This window comes from Myodes glareolus, chromosome 13 (genome assembly GCF_982192425.1).
Source record: "Myodes glareolus chromosome 13, mMyoGla1.1, whole genome shotgun sequence".
Classification (NCBI taxonomy): domain Eukaryota; kingdom Metazoa; phylum Chordata; class Mammalia; order Rodentia; family Cricetidae; genus Myodes; species Myodes glareolus.
This window is the reverse complement of record NC_142038.1, coordinates 39713039-39738931: the sequence shown is the minus strand read 5'-3', so window position 1 is coordinate 39738931 and position 25893 is coordinate 39713039.

Below are 25893 nucleotides of genomic sequence, written 5' to 3'. Positions count from 1 at the left end.
GTGGGACTATCTGGTCCCTAGAGGGTACAAAGGCTATGCATGGCTAATTGCCTATGAGCTCTTTAGGAGCTGAGAGCCAAACCTGGGGTGAGGATACACATACCAAGGCTGCCAAGGCCAGTGCCACAAAGACTTTGTCCCACCTCGCTTGGGCTAGCAGGTAGCACACCAATCAAAGACATACAGCACTTCCACCTATACACAGCATGCCAAGGATATCTCTGCTCCCACCCATCCCCAAGGAGGGAGAAAGGCAGAATAGAGTCAGTCAGAAAATTGTTAAGAGATAAGAGGTTGCACAGGGTGTTGCTCAAGTCGATGGTGTGAAACAGCTGCTCTTGGCACCGCCCAGAAGGTCATCACTGCTGCCTCCGCATGAATCTTCCACAGCAGGACACTCAGCATCCACTGGGTCATCTCTCTTCTTTATTTCTCCTGTCAGTCTTGCTGGCATCCAGATGTATGTCAGCATTCCTAGAAAAACATAAACAAAACTCTCCTCCCAAATAAACATTTAAGAGTATTAAAAACTCTCAGTGTAAAAATTCAGCACAATCAGTACTGGAAGTAGGCTGGTTTTGAACTTAGAGATCTGCAGGTCTCTGTATCAAAAAGCAAATCTTGTTTGCCTGTACCAGCAAAATTTTGAATTAAAAATTAAGTGTATAGAATGCAAGAGAAATCCTTTCTCTGGGGGAAGCTGTCACTGGTAGTGTAGTCCCCCTCTTATGTCTAAAAACCAAAGCAGTTGTCACTGGGAATTGAACTCAGGACCTTTGGAAGAGCAGGCAGTGCTCTTAACCTCTGAGCCATCTCTCCAGCTCCCCTATTCAGATGAAAAAACCTCTAGGTAGCATTGTTTAATTCCACCTGTTGCCAAAGGCAATAGGTAATGGTAACCAGGTTGACGCGCCTTTATTATGATAATTAGGACCAGTTCTTTGAGGGAGAATGGGCGTAGACCATCGATTATCTGACTACTTCCTGCTGACAAAGGGACGTTGTTTGGGGGATAAATGTTTTTATCTGACTGAATTTTTGGCGACAAATGTTTTTATCTGACTAAATTTTTGGCGGCTGTGGCTGAGCGGCAGCGGCAGCAGCAGACAGCGGCGGTTGCCCCGCCTCTGAGGCCCATTGTGGCGCGCTCCGCATGGCCCAAAGGCATGGCTCCGCCCCGGGCCGTGCGCGGGCTCGCCGTTTATTCCGTAACTGCGAACTGTAACTCAGCCTCACCTCAGGCATTGAATTCGCACCGCCAAGCTCCGGCAAGGGGGGCATCCGCCCACCCGTGGGGGGGCTTTTCCTGCCCGGTCTGCCCGCACGCGGAGCCCCGTTCTCTGGGAACTCATCTCCACCCGCCCATGTTGCTATGGAAACACAGTTCAGAGTTTGGCCCCTCTCCGTCTTTAGGTCTTTAGCGGCGCTGCCACGCAGCTTCCGCCTCTGCCTCCCGAGTGCTGGGAATAAAGGCGTGCGCCACCACCGCCGGCTACTTCCTCAAACAAAGTTCAAGTTTTCTGTACGTGAGAGCCAGAGACTGAGCTCTCTTAACAAAATTAGGCGAAAATCACCTCCAAAAGCTCTGTGGCTCTTTAAGAATAGGGAAGGCAGTCTTCGAACTCGATCAAGCCCGCCTCCCTACGAGACTGTTGCCCCGGTCTCTAACAGCGAGTACGGAGGTGGACGGAGAGGGAGCGGAAGCCGTGGTCTCCCGTACCCCATCGTCCTCATAGTCCCGCCTTAGTTACCTCGCCTTTTTTGCTGCTGTTCACATTCCTCCTGCACTGAACTTAAGGGATTTTTCTTCCCCGTTGCTTTCTGTACCTTCTTTCAGATACCTTAACTTTGATTTTTTTTTTTGTATTTTCTTTTCTTTTTTGGCCTATCCTTTGAAATTCTTTTCCCTCCCCTTTCTGGAGGAATTCAACTGACGTCACTCACCGCTCCACGTTCTCAGAGTTCTGAAATTCACGGCTCTCTGTCCTGGTGTCTGATTTCAGCTTTTTCTCCCGGACTTTCAGCACGTTGCTGGGCACTTCCTTCTCAGGGTCCCCCGGCGTAGTTGTCAGGGTCCCTTGGCGTCCCGGGGTTTCGAGCACCAGTTGCGGGGGGCCATCCTGTCCTGCAGGAATGAACGCCACCAAAAACGAGAATTCCTTCTCTGGTCACATCTTTATTTGGAGCATTCCCTTGAGGAAAATTGGGGGAAGGGAAGATAGAGCAGGGACGAGAGAAAGCTTAGAGAGAGAGGGTTGGGCCCCGAGGCAGTTGCTTTTAAACGGTGGAGCGGCTTGAACACTGTCCTGATTGGTTAATGCCATTCTGCTGGTCTGAGCATGTGCAGGCAAGGGTGCTCAGCCCCACGTGGCTACCTCCAAACTGCAGGACCACCTGTGCCTCCAGGTGGCTCCCAACATCTGCCTTTTTAGTGACATCCTTTTATGTCCGTATTTCCAGTCTACTTTATGCTGTAATTCTATGACATGGGGCTTTAAGACCAAATTATTTCCCAATAATCTAACTTATCTCTGGTTAAATATGTTTTGGATGTGTGGGCCGACTTGTGACCTATTTTTCTCTCACATATTGTCTTAGCATCTAGGTGAACTGCATTTCCTGTCTCAACAAACCTGTCACACTGTGCTTAACAAATGTCAACTTCAAGAAGTCGTTTTTAAAGGTTTAAATTTTTTATTTTCTGTGTCCCTGCTTCAAATACACTCTTTCTTGGGTTTTGTAACATCTTGTCATGAATAATACCATGCCGAGGAAGATATAGAAGGCCTCGATGGAAAAGCATGCAATTTTTTAACATAAGCGTAAGAAGATGGATTACACTGGGACATTCAGAAAATAGCTTGAATTTATTTAAGCTGTATAATTTCTTCTGCGTAAACTGTACTGCCATTTCAAGTAATAATGAGCAAAGGAAACTGTATCCACTGACCATGTAGTATGTTTTCACACACACAGTATCTAGTCTTACACTCGGGATGGTGCTCTAGCGAGGCACTGTTATCTTTTATTATTCAAGGTAATACAAAGATCACATTATTTGTTCAAATTTTCAAAGCTAAATTAAGAGTCAGAAGTGAAAAGAAAATTTTTCTTAACTCACCTTTGGGGTAATTAAGTTTATACCACTTCTACCAACACAGGAGGCTTAACTACCTTCCTGGATTTTGCTTTCCAATGACTCAAGTTAAAAGTTCAATTCTACTATCTGGGATCCTTCTGTTTATTTGAAGTAGTGGTTGAAATTCTTTTGGTTGAAATTCTTTTGGTTGCTGTCAATAGGAATGCAACACAAAGTGGCTTAAGGAGGAAAGGAAGTTTATTGGCTGACGGAACTGAACAATCTGTTGACTATTAGGAATCATAAATCTCTCCCTTCCCGTATACAGTCATCTCTTTCATTGCGTAGGCGTTTTTTTCTCAGAAAGACTGCTCCCGAGTGGTACTATCTTTCCCAGATGCTACTCAGTGTGGCTCTCATCTTGTCAGTTCAGTCACATGTCCCCCATGAGTTAATATCATGATAGTGGGTATGCATTGCTCTTATTGGCCAGGCTTGAGTCACATGCGCACTGTTTGAGTCTCTAATGGGACTCAAATGGGACTCAAATGGGACATCTAATGGGAATTAGGAGTCAACGAAGACTTCCTCTTGGGGGAATAAAAGGAGTATTGAAAAGCTATGGGAAGGGAATCTTTGATGGTCACCAACAACAGATGTCTAAGACCTATGTTCTTATTATCATCCAACTTGGGTCTTCTGCTCAGGTCAGTAATGCAGATATGATGATGAAACCGTTTACTCTATGAACATTCCTATCTACATGAACTCTTTGTACTGGGTATTTCTTTTTACCAATCCATTCAAGGGTATTCTTGATAAGTTTTCTCTACCTTCATTAAGTATCTGGAAGGACTGGGGGATCTGCTCATTTTCCTGAAGTATATATTGTTAAATGTTCTTAGGTTGTTTTATATATAAATAAAAAACCCTCTATATTCAGAACAAGCATTACATTTTATTTATATAAATATTCAAATTCCAGAGGAAAGGAATATACACACATAATAGTATTGAGTTTAATGGAGATAACACAGCTTTGAACAGTGGTTAAGAGATACCTGGGGCAGGGGCAGCATTGAGATAGCTCAGTGATTAAAGGTGCTTGCTACGAAGCCTCAAAGTCTGTGTTTGATCCCAGGGATCTACATGATGGAAGAAAAGAATGAATTCAGCATGTTGTCCCTTAACTTCCACAGGTGAGATTTGCTTGTGTAATGCACACCCCACACACAAATTTAGATTTCATTCATATATGACAGAAAATATGCAGCATTTGATTGATGCATCTGGCTTAACTTAATGAAAATAGCAATTTTCCAATTTGGTTCATTTTTTTCTAAAATAAAATGCCATGATTTAATTTTTTAAATAGATGTATATTTATTTTATTGTATTTTATTCATGGCTAAATAAAATTTCATTTGGTCTATATGTTACATTTTCTTTACCTACTCATTTGTTGTTGGACATCCAGACTAGGTTCGTTTCTCAGTATTTTGATTAGCAAAGCCATAAATGTGGATGCGCACATATTTCTGTAGAATGCTGACTCTGAGTCATTTAAGTTGTTTATCTGCCCCAGAGTGGTATGGTTTTAGCCATAGTGGTTATGATAATTTGCATCCACCAGCAGTTTATAAGGCATCGTATTATCTTATATTCTTGCCAACATTTATCCTTTGTTTTCCTGATGATGGCCATTCTGATTGGGCAGAGATGGAGTCTCAAAATGGTTATAATCTTCATTTCCTTGATGAATAAGGATGCTGAACAGCTTTCCAAATATTTATGGACAGACTGTGTTTCTTCTTTTGAGAACTATCTATTAAGCTCATTAATCATTTCGTTGATTGGATAATTGATTTTTTGTGACTTTATGTCATCCACATGTTAATATTCTCTGATGCATAGTTGGTAAAGATTTGCTCATCCTGTGTGCTTTCTCTTAACTCTGGTGATTTTTTTCCTTTGTTGGCAGAAACTTCATGATTTCTGTTCTCCAGTTCTTGAAATTCCTTCCGGAAGCTGTAGAGGCTTTTCCAGAAAGTTGTTGCGCATGCCTGTATCTTGAAGTTGTTTACTTCTTTCTTCCTTCTATAAGAATTTCAAAGTTTCATGTCTTATCTCAAGGTCTTTGGTCTGCTTAAATTTGATTCTTGTGTCTGATGAGATATGGATTTAGTTCTATATCTATATTGGAATATATATTCTATATTGGAATATCTGTTTTCTCAGCATCATTGGCTGAAAATATGGTCTCTTTTTCCATATGTATTTTTAATACCACTGTGGAAAATAGAAGGCTGTAGCTGATTGGTTTACTTCTGAGCATTCTGTTCCCCTGGTCTGCACGACTGTGTTTGGGTCAGAACTGCACAGTCACTTTTATCTCCCTGGCTCTGTGGTATAATTTCACATCAGATATTGTGATACTTCCAGTGCTGGTTTTTCTACTTAGGACAGTTCTGGCCACTTGAGTCTTTTGTGCTTCCATTTGAATTTTAAGAAACTTTTTTCCCAATTCTCTTAAAAATGTAATTATTTTTGATACCATTTATTTTATTATGGCTTTTAAAAATTCACATTTCCCAACTTTTCTAAAATAAGTATGTTAAATTTTTAAATTAAGAAAGTGAATTTGGACCAGGCACAGCAGTGCACGCCTTTAATCCCAGCACTTGGGAGGTAGAGGCAGGCAGGTCTCTGAGCTCAAGACCAGCCTGATCTGTAGAGTGAGTTCCAGCGCAACCAGAGGTACACAGAGAAATACTATCTTAAAAAAACAAGCAAACAAACAACAACAAAACAAACAAAATAAAATAAATTTAATATATATCAAACATTTAATTTTTAACAAAATTATAACCAGTGGCCATAACTGGGTTACAAAGAGCAAACCAAAAATTATTTTTTTTTAAAAAACCAGAATTAAACAAAATAGAAAATTGGTGTAGTTTCTTTTAATAAACATCCACTTATAGGTGACTATGAAGATAAAACTGAATTGAAAATTTAGATTTTGTTATATTTTTGAAAATGTAAATGAAATCGAATAGTTTAGCTTTTTCTCTGTCCCATTCAATCATATATTAATCTAATAAAATAATTGGTTTCAGGACTTCTTGATAAGCTATAAGCACCAGTTTTTATTTAATTTCTATATGCCAACCAAATTATGCATTTATTTATTTAAACATTTTTTTTGAGACAATGTTTCTCTGTGCCTCCCTAGCTGTCCCAGAACTTGGTCTGTAGACCATGCTGGCCCCCAGCTCAGAACTCAGAGATCTGCCTGCTTCTACCTTCTAATAGCTGGGATTAAAGGTATGCAGGTATGTGCCATCAGCAAATGGCTAATAGTTGAATTATTTCCTATTTTCTTAATTTAATAAGTCTTTTCACGTTCCTTTATTAGTATGTATGTGTGCATGCATATGTCATGCATGTGTGTGCTGGTGAGAGGGCCAATTTTGGTCCCTTCCTTCCACTCTAGGGGTCCCAGGAATTAAACTCAGGTCATCAGGATTGGGAACAAGTGCTCTTTCCCTTGACTCACCCCAGTGACCCCAGCAAGTGGATTTTTATATAGAAGTGAGACAATTTCTTTACGTCTCAGTTTACATCGAAAACGAGTTCTCAAACTTTATTTTTATTTACTTTTTTTTTTTCATTTTTGAGACAACGCTTTATATAGCTCAGTAGAACCTTGAACTTGCTGGGTAGGTGAGAATGACCTTAAACACTAACCCCTACCTTTACCCTCCAAATGCTGGAGCTATGGGTTTGTATCACTATATCATATTTTTATGAAGTTTAAAATTTGCAATTGAAATGAATTTTTATTTGAGTTTGTTATTGTTTATTATTAAGTATTAATCTTTGTCTCATTTATTTTTTTAATTTTTTTTACTTAAAAAGCAATCTTTTTTCATTTTACAAACCAATTCCAGTTCCCCCTTCCTCCCCTCCTCCTGCTCTCCCTGCCTGTCTCATTTCTTTTCACTGTTTTAGTTTTTATTATTGAACTTTCAAACTGCTAATATTAATATGCTTTCCAAAGTTATCATTAGAGCTCGGGAGGCAGAGGCAGGAGGATCTCTGTGAGTTTGAGACCAACCTGGTATACAAGAGCTAGTTCCAAGGCTGGCTCCAAAGCAACCCCCCCAAAAAAAAGAATGACATGAACATATTGTATGGAAAGTCAATGTTAAGAGAAGAACTCAAGTTCTTTCTTTTCTTCTTCTACTGTAAGAAGAGAGGTTTGAACACAAACTAGTGTTGAAATATTGCCCCACTGCTCTTGGTGGTGAGTTGAGGGTGGCTCATCTTGTATGCAGGATATTAAACTTTGCTATCTGAACAGGACACTTATGGTGCATTTCTTGTATTTAGCCTCTGATATCTTACATTCTCATATCAGAGCAACCCAAGTATGCTCTGGACACAGTGGGAGTGATAGGAACCGCTGGATGTCATTTTTGCTCAACAGGGTTGTATCCTGCAGTAGGGACAAATGCAACCTTTAGTCTTTAGTTTCTTCTTTCTTTGACGTGACAGAATTCTGGCTAGATAAAGGTAAAAGCAAAACAAAATGGGATAAAACTATATCCTGTTTTTGTTATATGGTTAAAAATGGAAGTATTTAAAAATACGCTTTGTTTTCTCATTAAGAATATCTTAACAGTATAATTAGTCTTCAGCTCTCTACAAAACTTTTGTCTCACAATTGGCAGAGGTAATATCAAAATGCATGTAATCAAATGATGTCTCTGCAAAGATTATAGCTATAGGAACAAGCATATTCATGCACTGCAAAGGGCTTTGCCTCATCTGTGCTTAGACGAGGAGGAACTCACCTCTGAGCACGGCTAAGAACACACAGACTCCTGATACAGTGATTCCCTAGAGGAGGCATCACTTTCGCCTCAGGTGATTACAAACGAGGGCTCAAACATCCCAGGACAATGTCAGTGAGTGCTGAAAGAGACTCAGTGGCATCTCAGAGTTCTACACAGCCAAAGGAGATGGGCAAAGTCAACCTTGACCCCAATCCCTCTGCAAAGTGTCAGGAGAAGGTCAGGGCCACTGCACAACATGGCTCTCACAGGCTATAGATTTCAAAACACAGTCAGTACAGCTTTGTGCTGAGAGAAACGGGACTTGACCTTCTAAATTCCAGCAATATCCCACTGCCAAACACTCTTCTACTAAACCATCTAAACGTCGGTCTGTGCTCCACTGATACACCTATGTAGTTTAAACATTTATTGAAAATTGTTAGAGTGTATGCATGGAAAACAAATTCAGCAGTAAACTTTGTTTCCTTGAACATGACTCAATTTGCCATTAAAATACTCCCGTTAACCATGAACAAATCTAACTCCATATCACATGTTGATTTTTTTTACCACCAGTTTTGAAGTAAATCTAGATTGCGGATATACTGTTCTGCTTTCGGGTCCAAAAATTTCCCCTGGTGGCCCGAAAGGAAAAATGTAGACCTACCTAGAGAGCTTGTCAATGATGAGGGACTAAACACAGGCTGGATCACTCTGAATCTCTAGTAATTCATTATCACCAGTTGTCTCATTGACAGCTGGGGGCCACATTTAGCCCACCAGCTGCCCAGCGCAGCACAATGCCCTGTTTGTTCTAAGCCCCTTGGGTGCTCCTGTCGTATGTAAAATAGCAGCAGTTGTGATTCCATTTGCTTCCTCCTGGATGCTTTGTGACCTGTGTGTCAAGTCTATGGCAACCCTTCAGAGCCAATGAATGTTTGGTAAATACCGTGAGATGATTCTGTGGATGTGAGGAGAGAGGACAGGAAATTGTTAAACCACAAGTGGAAGTTAAAGAAAATACCCAATAAAATGACATTAAAGCGTAAAGTTGATTCTAGAGCTATTGAATTATTTTGCTTATTAGGAATTTAACATGGAAGGTTTAAGTAGAAGTTCAGACCCTTAACAAGGAGCGTGTTGTGGATGCTTGTACCCAGCCTAGAAAATAGTCTTGTGCAGCACATTTTTATCTGGCTGGGAAAAACATAATTAGCAGAGCCCAGGCTGTCAGCGGATCATATTGATCTATGAGTTAACAGATGAAATTCTGCATGCAATATCCGGTGCCCTTATCTGTTTCTTTAAATATCAGCAGCGTACCATTCTATAATATATCAATACAAATTTGAGCCTTGGAGGGAACACAGTGGAGTAAAGAAAAATACTTAGACGTATGAGGTCAAGGACTCATATATTTGAAATATTAGAGGAATCTCAAGAAACGGTGTGCTGCTTGCCCCAAATTTCCTCTTATCATTTTTAATATGGTCTATGAAATGATTGAAATAGTTTGCCTGTTCTAGGATGCTCTTAGGATAAACTATTTGTTTATCTCTGCAAGCTTCCATCATTTTACAAAATTGATATTGATTCAGATGAATGCAGGTTGGGAGTAGGAAGACATTTGAGGGCTCAAATTCAAGTTCACACCTGCTCTATCATGACCACTTATTTTTTTTTTAAATTAACTAACTAATGGAGCTAGTCAAAAACAGGATCCCCCAATAATGGATAATGGTTGCAACATTCTTTTGGAAATGACTACTTCCATAGACATCAAACTTCAGTAAGGCCTGATCCATGATAATTGTGACAGTTAATGTTTAAATATTCCTCTGAAAACCTACACAAGAACTGTCCTGGTGGATCCTAGTGTCTGTGCCTTAGTTACACAGATAGGTATTTGGTTTTAAGCTTGTCGAAACCAAGATTCACATTGCTGAAGACTTCTTTAGACTCTTAGTCCCTTAGGCCTTGAGTTGGACAAAGGGAAGGAACAAGTCCAGGCAAGCATTGGAGTTCTGGTCTTCTTTAGTATTTCTTTTCCTGGTTTCCACTTGACATCCCTCTGCCATAGATTTGAGAAGTATTTCTCAGCTTTGTAAAATTCACATCAGCATCTGTTCCCCACTATAAAAGTTTATAGTTACATGGAAATTTGAAATGTAAATCAGGTATAATTTCTGTTACAACTTTCAATTAAAAAGAAATAGCTAGACTTTTTCTTCTAAGGGACTCAAATGTAGCAGAAGGAGTCTTACATAAAATATCTCTTTACCTGGAATCTAAATTCATCTGTGGGACATCATTTTCGTTTGGGGTCATTTTGTGTCTTTTCTTTCAATGAGAAACACAGACCTTCTCCAAAATGCTTCTGCTGACAGATCAAATCTTCAACTTGGCAATATAGGGTAATACATTATCTTAGATTTTTTTTTCAAAGGACCGTACTGGTGTTTTTAAAGAAAGCTGGTGAGTTTTCCACATTTAAAATTACTTCAAAGTTCTCAACTGAAAGAGAGAGGTTTCTCTGACCCAGAGCATGGTAGGTTTCAATAAATGGCGGCAATGTTAATGAAAAGGCTTTTTTCACTGTCAAGTGCTTCACTAGGCTCAGCAATGTCTTTGGGATGAGTGAAGAATGACACAGCAAAACAGTGAGAAAGTTGACCATAGCTCTGCTCTGAGCAGAGAGGCTTTTAATCCAAACATCACTCGATTTCCATCCCCCGATGGTTACAGTTTAGGAACTTTTTATCCTGACAAGTAAGTGAAATGTCTTGGGATTCCTGACATCCAGACAGCATTAGTGTTCACACAGTGTAAGGAAGAGAGGACTATGGATCATCCTCCGGTGTCTGAGCATTTCCCATGTAAACATGGAAGAAGACTGACATTTATAGACCCTAAGGCTAGATGTCTACAAATGGTGGAATGCTCCTCTTTTCTATTTTCAGTCTTATTAGTCAAGTTATCAAAAAAAAATCTTTCACAACTGTCAGTGATGAACTTGGAAGCAGCTGCTGAGTGGACATGCTAAGCTGAGAAGCGCAGTTGCTTTCTTCTTGACACATCTGGTTTCTAAAGACAAACTAGCTCCACATTAGAAAGAGACAATACATAAACCTCGATTGTAATAAAAGTTACGTAAAGTTCTTGCTCACTCTTTGGTTTGCTTTACTGAATCAATTTTAAAATAATAGTTAGAATGGTTTAGTGATGTAGAGTAGGAAAGCTCTATTGTAGGGCCCCGCAACCTTAGATGAAAAGGTTTAAGTGTAGAGAAATGCCCTCAGCCTACCTATAAGAAAACTACCTGGAGAGAGGCTAAATGCATCCTTAAACTGTGGGTGACGAAAGGGCTTGCAATCTTTCTTACAGTGTTTTTTCTTTCTTTTTTACTCCCTGATGTATCTGTTACCTGAGATTAGTGCATTCTAAAAATATTAAATGTTAATGATGGAAATAAGCAATTATTTCTTTAAAACTGTATGCTATTGTGAATTGCATCCCGAATTTTTGTGCTATTTCCCTAAGCATGAATCATTTGTCCAAAGCATCCTCAGGGTATTTGTGACCCATCTGTAAGTCCCTTGGCAGCCATTTCTATTGTCAGGTTGACTGCCATGGTTTGATAGGACTTCCATTTAGTTTCATGTTCTTAAACCTGGTATCAGGGTTCAAAAGCAGAGCTGCTGCTGGCCATTTTATTTCAGTAGATTATGACAATTGATTAATTTCTTATTTGTTGTTAGTCTCTTGCTCTGGCTAATTTATAACTTAGAATTTATCATAAGTAAGTAAGTCTAGGAAAAACATAGCTTCCATGGGCTAGGGTCCTCACTTGCGTGTTCAGGAGCCTGCTGTGGGTAGTGGTGGATAGTGGTGGACAGCCGGACTGAGTTGTCCGATTGTATACTCCATTCAGCGTCACCATGGAAATGGAGAGTCCATCTGAATGCATCTGATATTGGATCATGGGATGCCTCCTGTCCACGTCCATGCTAACCAACGACAAAACAATAGCAATCAGCAATGTGGTGGTTCATGTCCTGAATTAAAAACCTCAAAGCTTGTCTGGCATAAGTAAGATGTTGGTAGTGTCCTAAAATTCTGAATAGAGTTATGCTCCGATATTCATTTGTTTTGAATGAAAGATTAGTTTTTAATTTTAAAGACCAAAGTTAAAGGAAGGGTGTCACTCATTAAGAAACTGGGTGCTCTTTGTCATGGATGTGAGTGCATAGGTGCAGTGGGCCTGGAGGAGTCAACATGCCAGTTGCCATGAACTGGATTATTATTATTATTATTATTACTATTGTAAAATCCATGTGACTACACAGAGACCCTTGGGAAGTCACACCTTGATCCAGGAACTGGAGTTGATTGGAAAGCATGGGCTCTGAACAAATGACATGTAGGGAGTGTCAGATTTGTCCCGGCCAAAATCTGCAAGGCTGACTGCGTGAAAAGGACCTGTGGCTTCTTTTTGAAGGCAATAGCCTGCCGTGGTGAATTGTTCGCATGGGAGCAATGAGGATGAGATGAAACTGGATTACATACCGGGCCTGAAGATTGAGGATTTCTTGGAGAGGTGGCTACAGAGCGAGGTCTTTAAACTGGGCCTGGCTAAATTTCTTCACCACTCCCATGTGCTCATTTGCAGGCTGCCGGGTCAGAAAGCAGGTAATGAGCATCATTTCATTGTCTGTCCTGACTCCCAGAAGCACATTGACTTCTTCTTTTCTCCTTGCTGTCATTCTCCCAGTTCATGTGAGGTGGAAGAACACCACAGAGGGTTAGGGTGGTACAGGAATGGGTGGGTGAGGAGGAAGAGGATTACGTTTACATTTCCCTGGACAGGAGGGTTGTCTAGTTTTTCAGTTGACTGATAAAACACGATTAACATTTTGAAAGAAAGAAATAAACAAAGAAAAAAAGGAAGGAAGGAAGAAAGAAAGAAAGAAATTGGGTGTTATAAGGAGGACCTTAGGTTTCCTGGAGGTGTGTGGCTTGGGGAATTCACTGAGAGAAAGGAACTATAGTCCAAGGAGTACAGGATAGATTTCAGGATAATTATAGTTAACATCTATTGACTGCTAATTACATGCTGGGCAACTCAATGCACATTATTCAATCATTATAGTTGCCATATGGCATAAATAATGTCATTATTCTAACTTTGAAGATAAAAAACACGATAAGAATAAGAAGGGTTAAATGGATGCTCTCCAAATTAGTAAGCTTCTAACTTGTTCACATATATCCCAGCTGGATACAACAACAGCAACAGCAAAAATGTAAGGAGGTCAGTAAAGACAAAGAACATACAATGTAGTAAAATAAGTCCCAGAAAGAAACAAGTCTGTTCAATGTGATGGAGAATCTTACAAGAATAGGAGAAGCCAAAGCTAAGAGATCTGTATAGTAAGCAAGCATATCTGCTAAACCTAGGCCACGTTAGCAACCAACTGAAGGGGGTTATAAACACCAAGAATCCGAAATAAAAATTAAGAATAAAACAAATTTGAAGGAAAATGCTATCGCTGCAGAGACAGACAAAATTGTATGTCAAACAACTTTGTAAATCATAGTAATATTGGTCACTCACATTTAATCCAACATTTGGGTTCCATGGCCCCTGCTCAATCTTTAAAGAGAACTGGGGTTTGTCTAATTTTGAAGATGGGAATGTTGGAGCACAGAGAATTTAAGAGCATACTTGGAGTCACCCAGCAAATTGAGGAGCTGGGATTTCAACCCATGCCTACTTGACAGTGTTTTCATATAAATTCTTGGAAGCTCTGACAGATCTACACAGAAAACACTGGAATGAACAGGAGGGCAGTGTTTCTGTTTACTGCTTACCTTAGGAGCATACAATAAGATGGATTCAGGCAAAATTAGGCAACAGTAAACTTAGCATTTAGTCATCTGCACTGGCCTGCCCTTAGGGTCCTGATGGGAAATGTTCTCAGTTGCAGCCACTAAGAGCACCTCCTGTGTACATTTGCTACATTCCCTTTTATATAATAAGGTGGGCCTGCCCAACTCCCATCTCTTTCTCTCTTTTCTGCTGCCCCACTCTCTCTCTTTCTCTCCCTCTTTCTCCTTCTCTGTTTCTCCCACCACTCTTGTCTTCAGGAAATGGTCTCTGAAGCCCTCTTTGCCCCCTCCTTTCTCTTCTTCCAATAAATCTCTATGTGAGCCTTGCTGCAGGGCATGACGTCTCTTCGTTGAAACCTGTATTTCCCGTGTTGACTGCTTTCCTAGCTGTAGCTTGGGAACAGAATCTCCCAGAATATCAGTCTTCCTCTCCTGCTGTGAATGGATGGTAGGAGGTGTGGTAGGGATTATGAAAAATCATTGGGCACCTAGTGTTTTTGGACACTCATTGTCCCAGGCTGGTTGCTTCAGGGTTCATGTACTTTGGACGGTGACCTAAGCAGATGGCAGACACCAAGAGCTTCAGCGGTCATCACTCTTTTCATATTCCCCAAGCCGGGTTAGTGGGGTGCTTCGATCTTGCCATCTGCTTGCCAGTTGCAGAGCACTCTTGCCCATTTGTGAAGGGCCCCCCAAAGCTGTGGATGCTGCTAGTGGTTTTCTGTATATACCTGTAGTGGCCACTCAAAAGTCGGAACATGTGCGTTGGGGTGGACAGGAGAAAGGAGTGGGATTCTGGCAGACAGAGCTCAGGCAAACACCTCAACGACTTTCTTTGCAATAGTTGGGCTGGTAATGGATATGCCCATGCAAGTGGCAGCCTCCTGACTAACAGACTGCAAATGAGAGCTTCATTTAAAACACAAAACAAAACTTGGTATGAAGTGTGACTGGATTTGAAATTCATTTCAGCGTTGCATTGGATAATAAAAGAAAAACAAGGGCTGTTCGTTTCTTGAACTAAAAATGTCAACTGCTATAAGTGGATGTGAAAAATCATCTTAGAGTTTTGTGCTTTGCTTTTGGTTAACAGCTTTATTGAGGTGTAATTGACATACAATAAACTGCACGTGTTTAACATGTATAACTTGATGAGTTGACACATGTATACACTTGCAAAACCATCATTACAATGAAAAGTGTGAGTATCTGGATCACTTCCAGTGGCTTCCTCTTCCTCCTGGAGGCCTTCCCTCAGCTTGCTCACTGCCCCTGCCTTCTCTGGCCAATGTTGATCTGTTCTCTGCCACCACAGAGTAACTTGCATCTTCTAGATAAAGGCTTGCCAACATGGCCTGTGGGCCAACACACCCATTGTGTAAATAAAGTTTTATTGGAACAGTCATACTCATTCACACATTGTGGCTGCTTTGGCACTACAGAGACAAGTAGTTTTAACAGAAGCCTCGTGATCTCCAAATGTTTACTCTCAGAGAAAATAATAAACTTCTCCCATTCTACAGATTTTATAAATGGTGCCTTAGGGTACGTACTCCTTTTGAATTAGATTCTGCCTTCATTCTAAAGTTCCGGGCATGTTGTTGCATGCATCATAGATTTTGATAATTGTTTTCTATATTTTAATTTCACTTATCCTTTTCAAGTGAAATAATAGTTTGATGTGTACGTAAAGCAAGTCATAGACATCTGTCTGCTGAAATGTGGTTGCTTCTGCCTTGGAGTTCTTTCTGAAAACACAACAAACTTTCTAATGTTCCCGTTCTGTACACCACGTCCATCTTTAGATAAAGACCTGAGAGGGAATGAAAAGACTGGCTTCTGTGGCAAATGCAGGTTTAACTTAATAATGAACTGTCTGAGAAAGAGACCCCATTTTTTTTCCAGTTGCTGCCAGTCCCTTTCGGAACGTTTCGGTTCTGGAGCCTCATCACCAGCATTTAGTCATGAGGCTCGGCTTTTACATCTTCACTCCTTCTTTTGTAGAACCGCCTTATGGTAATTTTACCCTTCATGTTGTCAACCACTAATGATGTTGACTATATTTTTAAGTTAATGGTAATTTGACATTTTTGGTAAAACGTTCAATCTCTATTTTTGTTGTGCTGTTTCTTATCACTAGATTTTGAGAATTATTTGTAAATTCTAAATACAAGTCTTCCTTTAGATACAGGATTTCAAAATATGTTAGCCTATGTGACTTCATTAACTTAACAGTATTGTTTCTAAAAAATTATTTACTCATTTTTGTGGAACTTCCTAGACAGTCGGCCATATCAAGACGAAGCTGAATATCTCATTCTCAGCCATTGGCTGTCAGAAACTCATTGAAGTGATGATGAACACAAGCTTCCTACTTGACAACTGTAATGTTGCTACTGTTATGAATCATAATGTAAATATCAGAAATGCAGAATATCAGATATGTGACTCCCAAAGGGGTTGTGACCCACAGTTTGAGAACCACTGCGGTTCATAGGTTTCCCTATTCATCTTCCACAGTTTCCTTTGCTGCACAGAAACCTTCCAGCTTAATAAAGCTGACTTTTCCTTTTGTTGCTCTTGTTTTTGGTAAAATAACCACAAAAGTTATTGAAAAACAATGTCACAGACTGTTCCCCATATTTTCTTCTGGAAGATTTATTACCTAGCATCTTACATTTCAGTCTGCTGAACTGATACTTCTACATCACTTTGTATAAGGGTCTAATTATTCTTTAGCATGTAGATATCCAATTTTCTAATGTAATTTATTGAACAAATTAGCCATTCCCATTGTGTCCTACCGATGCCCTTGTTAAAAAAATTATTATTGTACATCAATTTCATTAGATGGTGTACGTTTTTGTGCCAGTACTATCCTGTTTTGAATATGAAAGCATTTAATTGATTTTCAAAACTTATTCAGCTGTCAGTATTTATTTGGGGATTGTTGCATAATGGATAGCATTGTTTGAGTTCTGTTAGGCTGTAGCTTGTGTTCCTCCATATTGTTGCACAGATGTAGTTCACTGAAAATAAATGTAACTACAAGGAATAAATGATTACAAAGAAAGGATGAAGAACCTAAGTTACTTTAAGTATGGTGTATTATGTTGTGGGAAATCCTGTAACCAACAGCCTTTAAGATACTGGCTCACTCTGGGCGTGGCCACATGTACCATACATACAGATATAAAAATGTGCCCAACCCTTGGCTGCTGGATTTGGTTCCTGTTCCCTGCATGTGTAGAGGACTGCTGATTTGTGGGTCTACTCCTAAATAAAGAAACCTTTGTTATACTCCATTTTGAGCTAGTGTGGGACTACTTTATTATAATCAACAACAGACTGGTGCCTTAGCCGAAGTTTGTTGCTCCAACATTGCGAATGAGACTTTGGGTGATTGCCCAGGTAGCCAGTTGTCTGTGTCATTTATTGCACCTCTTGGAAGTTACTTGATTGTGCTTCTTGTTTACTCAAGCAATATTTTCTTTCTCAGGTCTTTGATGTGTTAAAGACTAGATACTAATAGTTACTTTCCTTTTATGATTTAGTCAAGCCATTTCTAATACAAGACTTAGATTCCTCAGGATAGGATAAGTATTGAAAAATTTAACATATGTTTCTTGCTTGATATTGTTTATGTTGGTTGTAATTCCGATTTAATACTTGATATTTGTTCTTATTGTATAAATGTTTTGTATTAGACTTAGAACTCTTCTATTTAGACAAAAGGGGGGAGGTGCTGTGGGAACTTCTTCAGCCAATAGCCTTTAAGATACTGGCCCACTCTGGGCATGGTCACATGTACTATATATACAGATATAAAAACATGTGCAGCCCCTTGGCTGCTGGATTCAGTTCCTGTTCCCAGCTCATGCAGAGGACTGTTGATCAGTGAGTCTACCCCTAAGAAACCTTTGTTATAAGGTTTTATTAAACCTTATTTAACCTTTATTATAAGAAACCTTTATTATACTCCACTCTGAGCGACAGCAACTCCATTTTGTTTTTATTATAATCAACAACAGTATTATGTACCCACTCAGTTTTAAAATATCTGTTTATTTTATAGTGTTACATAAGGCAGTTATTATTCAAATGTATCCCACACTTAACAGCAGGGACTCCTATGTACTCTACTCTTCTCCCTTCAACTCTCCAGTCAGTTCCATCTATTTCACTGAACAGTATTGGCTCTAATTTCATGTTCTCTACATATATAAGATTTTATGTATTTGTTAAGTATAGGATCTAACATGAAACAAAACATGGTATTTGTGTTTCTGAAATGGATTTAATTCCTTTGATATGGTTATCTTCAGTTGCATCCATTTTTCTTCAAACAATGTAATTTCATCCTTCTTTATGACTAAACAAAATTTAATTGTGTGTATAAACCATACTTCTGTATTTGTTCCTCTGTTGATAGTCATAAACTATTTAACATAATTGAAAACATAAAACGTGAAGCTTCCAACTCTGTTTTTTTTCTTGTTTTAGCTGTTCATGATCTTTTATGATTCTATGAGAATTTTAGGATTTTTTCTTTCTATTTTTTGATAGAGATTGTATTGAGTAGTACAGATATTTTAGAAATATTCATTCTGTTTAAATACATGAACATGGGCTATCATTCCAATAATCTGTCTTCTATTTATTTTGTCAGTCTTTAACAGTGTCCAGTATATAGGTGTTTCACCACTTTGGTTAAACTCATCTTCAAATACTTTGTTTGTTTACCTCTTTCATAACAAATGGAATTATTTTCTTGATTTTTTTAGAAAGATTGGCAGAAAATTTGGCTGAATTTTTTTAGACAAATTCAATTATATTGAATTTATTTCTCAGCTTTTTTGAGTTATAAGAGGGATCATAATCTTCAGTTAGATACTAAATATTATAAATTTAAAGTTTGGAGGCAGAATTATTTTTCTTTTTTCTTCTCTCATACAATATGTCCCAACTACAGTTCCCTCACATCCACTTCTCCCAGGTTCTCCTCCCATCTCCCCTCTCCCATGGATCCATGGCTCCTCCTTTTCCCTTAAGAAAACAGCAGGCTTTCCAGGGATATAAACTTTTATGTTTCTGTAAATATAGTTGTGTTTTCTTTTGAAAGTAGTTTTATACTACTGGATTATGTTTCTTTAAATATAGTTGTGTTTTTTTGTGAAAGTAGTTTTATAGTGCTGGATGTTGATTTTTATTGTTTATTTTTTAAATATAATAAACAACAAGCAATAAACAACAAACCCATACACTAAAATTAACAAAACTTGAAGTCTAGAACAGTGTATTTCTATATGGTTAGAATAGGCTTTTGGAATGGAACCCATAGAGATTTACATTAAATTATACACTGTGAGTATTGAATATATCTTATTAACTTATCCACCATCAAAACCAAAAAAAATGAAAGAATTAGAACTAAAAAATGTAACTAGCATCATATTCTCTTTTACAATTTGTGTCCATTACCTGCATTCATCCATTCATCCCTCCTCCTTTGATATCTAGCCTTGGTATTTGCAAGGTGGATCCAGAGTAATAGTCAATCTGAGGCTAATTGTTTGCTGCAACTGAGTCAATATTTTGTGACTGTGCTACTCTGTGGATTATTTCTTTTTCCCCTTCCTTTGAGATGGTTTTCTCTGTGGCTTTGGGGAGCTTGCTCACATGTGTATAGTCACCAGTGTTGAACATTGTGGGCTGCTCTTGGCAGTTTTCCACATTCCTTCCTATTCTCTGTCCATGAACACCCTGGTTTCCTGCTTCCACCTCTCCCCATCACAGAGTAACTAACATTTGGCTTGAGTTTCCACTATCTGCTGCTTCCTGCAATTGGTTAAAGTTTGGACACTGGAACACTGCCTTTCTCCTGCTTTCGGGATATCACCAATCCTTTATTATTGGATGTCTAGGGTGTTTGATATCACTCTTCCATAGAGTTTGTGTGGAATTATTGTTTGTTTAAAATGTGAAGGTAAATCTGATATGTTCCTTTCTCCTGTATTGTATTTATTCTTTTTGCTATTTGTGCAAATATTCTCAGAGACTCTGATTTGAAATTTTGAATGCATCATTATTAAAAAAAACAAACAAAAAGAAAAACAACAAGAAACCTCAATCAATAATTGCATCCAACCATTGTAAGCATTAAACTTGATATTAGAAAAGATATTTTCACAAGATTATTAAATATTTTATTTTATTTGAGCATATTCAAATTTAGCAACTATTATCTTCTTTAACACTTGGTGTTTAATGCTTATCAGTACGTGGAGAAATGCATGATTTTAAAACTGTATTGCCATCTAGATTCCCTAAATTCCTAGTTCATCCTAGGGAAATAAACAACATTTTTTGTGCTATGACATGAAAAATGCTTGCAAGTGCTGACTTACAAACTCTGATTAAAGCAGCAAGCTGTCTTGAAAAAGTATCTACAGAAATCCAATTTTGCATCTAATTTTGGGATATTTTAAGACTTTTGAAAACTATTCATGAGTTCTTCAGTTAAGGTCATCTCTTTCAGTGCGGAGAAGGACTAAAGGCTGCCCTTCCTCAGGTATCTCCAAGCCCAGTACTGGCACAGTGCTCCACAGCACTGAATTTAACATGAGGCATAGAAAGGTACCTCTGGGAAGGTGGGCTCTGTTGCCATTGCTTACAGCTAAAATCACACAGTTAAATTTACTTTTAGAAATCCCTTAGGTCTACTGCTATGAATCTACACACACAATCCTGTTTTACCTTTTTTAAGCATGTGGGAATTTGAGAGCTCCCTATTTTAAAAGGGGAAAAAAAAGGCTTTATATATCTATGACAGGCAGTTGGGTTTCCAAAATATTCCTGTCTAAACTGTCTAATTTCCAGGTTAAATCAAACAAAGGTGGTAGTACTTACTGGGGGCTTGGAGGCACAGGCTTAGTTTTCTCATGTGATTAGATGTAAATGTATCAGTTTTCTTGTTAGGGTGAAATGATGTGGTGTGTATTTGAGAACTGAGGGATAGCAGAAGTAGTTTCTGTTCTAAAGTTAGGTTATTTATGTATCATTGCCGTTGTTGGTAATATCTGATCATCCTTTAAACACGGTGTAAAGCACAATCACAGATGTTAATTATAGTTTCTTAGACTTGTTTTTATTTATGTGTATGAGTGTTTGTGTGAGTGTATGCCAAAAGTGTGCGGTGTCCATCAAGGCCAGTAGAGTTGGATCTCCTGGAGCTAGATGTTACAGTAGTTGTGGGCTGACTGACATCAATGACAGTTACCTAAGCTTGGGTTCCCTTAACTGCTGAGCCATCTCTCCAGCCCCAGACAGAGATTTCTTAAGCTATATTTTAGGATTGAGATGAAGTCTAAATAGTTTAAAATCGGATTGTGTGTTCTCTCCATTTTAATAGGTAAAACATAAACTCTAGAAAAATAGTTAATAATGATGCGAATCTTGAATTTCTCTAAGTGCTGAATTCTAGAAAGTGCTTTGAAATAGTAAGGCATTTTGAAGGGATATCCTTTTAATATGTTTGTGTTGTGTATGAGTTTGCACACATGCCTATGCATATCCACAGAGGCTAGGAGGGGGGGACAGATCCCCTGGAGCTATAGTTATGGGTTGTTGTGAGTTCACTGACCATGATGGCAATCAAATTCTTATCATCTCAGTGTGTACTCTTAACTTCTGAGCCATCTCTCCAGTTCCCATTTTAAACTTTTAAAACCCTTCTAGAAGGAATGCAAAATAAATTTCAGCACAGTAAAAGAAGACTAGCTCTTGGTATTAAAAGAGTAAGAATGAAGTAGACTTTGTTAATGGAGACATCATTTCATGATACTTTATTTTATAACCATGGAATGATTTAAAAATATTTATAAATGATGCTTTAAATATTGCACAAAATGGACTGGGAAGATGGCTCAGCAGTTATGAGTACTTGATAATCTTTCAGAAGATCAGATTTCAGTTCCAAGTATCCACTCTAGAGACTGAAACTCCAGGGGATTGGATGCTCTCTTCTGGTCTCTGCAGGTATCCATACACACATGGCATATACTCATACAACCACATACACATTTTTAAAAAGGTAAAAATAAAAGTAAAACTATAGAAGCAGTTGTGCTAGGTTCCCAAGAGAAAAATTAAACAGTATCTTGTATATGTATATGTATATATATATATATACACACACATACACATACACACACATACATGCTAGAAGATTACACATATACAAAAGGCCTGGAAAAGAAAAAGTAAAAAAGATATTTGAATATTTAGGATGACTAGAGAGTTATGGGGTCAAAAAGGGTGATGGATTTGGGATGAAGCCTACAATGAGACTTTGTGACTTAGGTGACATAGCTACAAGTCATTTTTATAACTAAGCTTTATAAGTGCTGCATTCATTGCATTTGTTCTGTGGATATGCTAAATGTTAGATTCAAATTAAGAACTATGGATATGTTGGCATAAGAAAAGTGAAAGTAACGTTGATATTTTTATGTAAAAAGAATGTTATACTGCTAATATTTTAAGTAGCTATAAATGTATAAGCCCACATGAATAAACTTAGCATCCTCTGTGGCTGTAATGGGATGTATGCAACTGAGTAATAGATTTATTCTTAGAATTTTAGGAAATGTTACAAAATCAATACATGCTGGCAGGATGTTAATTCTACTTGGCTCCCTATATTTATAAACTTAATTTCATCATGTTAGCTATTTGAATATTTGTCATTTGGATTCATTAAGCCAGCAAAAAGTTCAAATTTGATAAACATTGCATGTTTGTGTTATGTTCTTTGTTTCTACAGCAGTATCAGCTAAAGTTCTAGTTCTGTGAAGAGCCCCCATGATCATGGCAACTCATTAAGGAAAACATTTAATTGAGATTGGCCTACAGTTTCAGAGGTTTAGTCCATTATTGTCACTGCAGGAAGAATGGTGACACACAGGCAGACATGGTCCTGGAAGTAGCGTAGTATTCTACACCTGGATCTATAGGCAGCAGGGAGAGAGAGAGAGAGAGAGAGAGAGAGAGAGAGAGAGAGAGAGAGAGAGAGAGAGAGAGAGAGAGAGAGACTGGACCTGGTTTGGCCTTTTGAAAAACCTCGAAGTCCACCCCAGTGGCATACTTCCTCCAACACAGCCACATCTACTCCAACAAATAGTGCCACTCCCTAAGCACTGAAATATTTGGGCATATGGGGGACATTTTTATTCAAACTACCACAATAACTAAATGTTATTTAAAGGCTATGCTTAATATCAGGTGGTGTAACATGAGGGGGCTGGCTTGTTGGGGTTTCTGTCCTGCCCAGTACCCCAACAGCCGGCAAATCCCAAAGAGAAATTACACACAGGACTCCATAAGGTTATAAACTGATTGGTCCATTAGGTCAGGCTTCTTGTTAACTCTTATAACGTATATTAACCCATTATTCTCATCTATGTTAGCCATAATGGCTCCGTACCTTTCTCAGCTGGGCAAGTTACATGCTGCCTCTTCGGTGATCTGCGCAGGAGTGCTGAGAGAGTTTCTACTTCCAGAATACTCCCAGTCTCTTTGCTCCACCCCTACTTCCTGTCTGGCTTTCCCGCCTATACTGCCTGCCTGGCCAATCAGCATTTTATTAAAATATGATTGACAGAATACAGACAATTCTCCCGCACCATTTCCCTCTTTTTTTTTTTTAAACAAAGGAAAATACCCATAGTCCATTTGTTGGGAATGTGGGCGTAGTATTTCAGGCTACTTCCTGCTGGTTGGGGGCGCTGATGATCTTATGGGGACCTAAAGAAAATTTAGAATTATCATCAATTCCTGACTGGAATATCCTGTGAGTCTTGATCATCTCAGGCAGCAGTCTTGAATCTGTTCTGGATGTAGAACTCAGACATCTGGGCCATCTGTTCCTATCGGAGATTTTTCAGGTGGCCTCCCTTGGTCAAAGATGATTATTCTTAACTCTGAATAAATCCAGAGTCTCTCGTTTTCTGTGGAAACAAAAGCAAAATCTCTTCTCCAAAGTAACATACCTTTTGACTTCAGTTTTGAAGCCAAGGTATTTTCAAAATTCCTATCTTGGGTTAGTTCAGCAGCATTTATAAACAAAAGTCTTTTAGCAGTTGTTGCTCCTTCCTCAGCAATCAAACAATTTAAAGAGAGCATAATAGCATACAGTATGAAGATTCTCTGTGCATTTTCCATCTTTATGTGGCTTTATTTTAACCTCTATTTTTTTTATTTTTACTTTTACTTTTTGAGACAGGATCTTTGTATATCTTTGTCCTGGAATAACACTGTAGACCAGGCTGTCTTTGAACTCACAGAGATCCTCCTGTCTCTGCCTCCCCAGTGCTGGGATTAAAGGTGTATGCTACCACACCTTGAACTCACAGAGATCTGTCTCTGCCTCCCAGGCATTGGGATTAAAGGCGTGTACTACCACACCTTGAGGTCACAGAGGTCAATCTACCTCTGCCCCTTGAAGTCACAGAGGTCAATATGCCTCTGCCTCCCAGCATTGGGATTAAAGGTGTGTACCACCACACCCAACTACTCTCTTTCTTTCCTTTTTACTTTAAGAACTTTAACTTTTAGCCTGCATATACACACTGTAAACCATTTAGAGGTTTTTTTTTTCTCTTTGAATCTCTCTTTACTGTATATTTTTCTTTTTTTGACCATATGAGTCTTTAATTTACAAAGCAATATGGAAAGCCATGGCTTTGACAGCTAGATCCAGCTCATTCCTTAGCTTTCCAGACTCATAGCTGAGATACCAGCCACAGCTTTGTTCACTGCCACAACTCTGTTGTGTTTCAAGGTCCTTACTAGCAAGCAAGCTGCAGCATTCTGCTCACAGACCACACTCAGTCGGACTGCCTGCCTGAAAGAGTCAAAGTTTGCTCTGGCAGGACATCCCATAAAGCCGACATTTTAAAACAGCACAGCTTTTTCCTGCTACAGCTTAAAACCGAAAAGCATGCGTCAAGCTTTTCATCAACACCGTTTAAGTGTTTCATGGCAGGACCTCTTAATGAGCTGCAAGGTTTTGCAGCTAAAGCTGAGTCAGGAAGCCTCTCTTAGATGAGAGCCTTGCTTGCCTCTAGCAAGCAAAGTAGACCCGAGAAATTGCTGCTACAAACAAAACAAGCTTTACTCTATTCTTTCCCAAGCTTTCTCAGGCTTTCTGTGGATTCAGTTATCCACGTCTGGGCGCCATATGTAGCATGAGGGCTGGCTTGTTGGGGTATCTGTCCCTCCCGGTACCCCTCAGCCGGCATGCCCCAAAGAGAAATCACACACAAGACTCCATAAGGTTATAAACTGATTGGCTCATTATGTCAGGCTACTTATTAGCTCTTATAACTTATGTTACCCCATTATTCTTATCTACGTTAGCCACATGGGCTCATTACCTTTCTCAGTGTGACAGCTTACATGTTGCCTCTTTGGTGGTCTGCCCAGGAGTGGCTGAGAGAGAGCTTCTGCTTCCAGAATACTCCCAGTCTCTTTGCTCCACCTCTACTTCCTGTCTGGCTTTCCTGCCTATACTGCCTGCCTGGCCAATCAGCGTTTTATTAAAATATGATTGACAGAATACAGATAATTCTCTCGCACCAAGGTGGCAGGTTGGAAACCTAAATTTGTAAGACTAAGGAAGAATGAACGTTTTTCACCTTTTACTTAAACATCTAACAAAAAATGTAAACCAAACTGAAATACTAATGAATTTTCTTCTGTGGATGAAAAAAATCATTTATACAATGTAACCATAGTTTACATAAAAATATATGCCAAACAAAAGAAGACTCATGGACTTACACTGATGTCACTTAATGATTGAAGATTCTCAATCATTTAAGGGCATTCTGCTTCGGATTGGGTAATGTTGCCAGTCAGTCCTTAGTCACACCTTTTATAGTGAGGGTATGGGTTGTTGTGAGTGTGATGAAATGGTCCTTAAATTTTATTACACAAAGGGAAATTGTAACTACTCTGAACTGAGAAAAAAATTGAATCAGTTGAAATAAAATGGGTTCCACCCTCTACTTTTCAAATAATGAA